The sequence below is a fragment of the Anas acuta genome, chromosome 27 (genome assembly GCF_963932015.1).
Source record: "Anas acuta chromosome 27, bAnaAcu1.1, whole genome shotgun sequence".
Taxonomy (NCBI): domain Eukaryota; kingdom Metazoa; phylum Chordata; class Aves; order Anseriformes; family Anatidae; genus Anas; species Anas acuta.
In genome coordinates this window covers 3930008-3932151 of record NC_089005.1, presented here as the reverse complement: position 1 = coordinate 3932151, position 2144 = coordinate 3930008, and positions in this window count along the sequence as shown.

Below are 2144 nucleotides of genomic sequence, written 5' to 3'. Positions count from 1 at the left end.
GAAGCCAATTCTTCCACTAATGATATGTTTTCTTGTACAATAGCTTATAATAAAATCTTGAAAATAAGGAATTGTAATCTGTGAAAAAGCTTGTACACTAGGTGAGAGAAAATGTCCTCCTGAATTCATCCCCTTCAATCTGCCCAGCTGTGTGCCCATTTTATAATGTCATACAAAAGAATTGTTTAAATTGGACGAATCATTGCTTGGTGCTCTGCTGCTTCTCTGAAGGCAAGAGGTGGGAAGTTCAGTGGCCCGGGCTATCCAGCAATAGCATTTACCTTTTTGTCAGCCCTGTCCTGGATTTGAAGCGGCACCAATTCAGATGAAGAAGGGGTTGTTAATTCAGATAAAATCAAAACCTGCGTGCAGAGGCAGATACTTGGGGATGCTGAAAGTTGTGTGAAAAGTCGGTGATAGGACTGGAATGGAGGCGACATCTCACAGACCTCTATTCTGAGGGCTGCTTTCTGTGCCATTCTCCCTGATGCATCAGAGTGAGACTTCTGCCTTACACTTTTGAATGAGATTTGTCATCGTGCCCACAGCATTTGCTCCTTTTTAACTTGGATTTGTGATGTTGTCATGAAGTGACTGTGCTTCCCTGTGTTTCAATAGCATCTAATGCCAGAACCTGACCTGTGTTTGGATGTGCCATTATGTTAGAGATACTAAATAATATAGAAATGATACACATACAAATGTTGGTCTTACGACACTGGGAAAGATCCCTCAGACAACTTTTCACACCAGCTTGCTGTGATATTTTGGGAGTCACCTGTCCTGCCCTTCTGACTCTCCAGATTGTAGGTTGGCAGCTCCTTTCGGTAAAACTTTTGAGGTTGAATTGCCTGAGCTGAACTTGAGGGAAGCTGAGACTTGGCCACCGGCCAAAAAGCTCTCAAAGCGAAGCATCCCAGAAGGATAATGTTTTCAACCTTTCAAATCTCAAATGGCTCACTGCAGTTCTAATTACAGACTCCCATCAGAATAACCTCACGTAACAAAAAGTGGGGAAAAAAAAATACAAAAAGTGTAATTTCTCTATACAAAGACAAGACAATTGATTGCAACCTATAAAGCTACCAATTATAGAAGATTTGCTTGTTGGGTGTTTTAACTGTTACCATAGAACAAAATTCAGGTTTCCAGGCACTACTGCAGTCATCTACTGTGACTGAACAAATGGGATGCTTTAAAAAACATGCAGTAAGTCACTGAGCCTCTGAGAGCCCCAGCCGTAAGCATTTAATTGCCATTGACAGTTCTGGCCAATTAAGTCTCTGTAATAATGATCGCATCAGCAAAAATTACTGGATCTTTTATGTTCAGAGAACCACAGCTCCTAATTGGAGTATGGTTTCAATGAAATCTTTTCTCTCCATTACCAAAACTAACATTAGAGATTACAGGGATCAGTGTTTCGATCAGTGGGTTGTGAACTTTGCTAGGGGTGAGAAAGGCAATCAGGATTATTGGAAGGCCCAGAAAATGTTAATATAGTTTAAAGGAAATAAAACGTTGCTCTTTCTGTCCTGTTGCCCCTCAAGGTGAGTTATTCTCCAGTTGTATTTGCAACATACAGTGGACGCTTAGAGACAGAGCCAAGTTTGAGCTACTGGGTTCTTCATTTCAAAGGGAATTATTACCTTGGCAAAACCATGGGGTGCTTTATGGCTTCTGGTCAGAAAGATATTCTCTCTTCACAATGTAAACTGCACTCACTTATGGTTTCCAATGCTATCCTAAGTATACAAATCTTCTGTTAATATTTTATGCACAATCAGGCTTCAATGTGTATACTTACAGACTCATATTTGTTGCCATAAAATAGTCGGATTATTATTCTGACTGCTCATATTTAACCCATGTAAGGAAATCTTAGCAATACGGTAGTCAAAATACAAGCACCTCTTCTACAAAAATACTAACAAAAACTCTTACTTGACCAATCGTAGGCTCTACTTTTATTGTCCTGCAGCCCCTATCAAATATTTTTCAAGCGTTAGCAAAAGAAAGGCCTTGTTGGAAGGATGTTTGCCCTACTATTCTGTGTATTGCCATGTGAAAAGCCAAGCAAGCCTCCCTGCCTTTCACCTGCCCATTTAGCAAAGGACTTGAGTGACTGATCTACATCAGCTGCT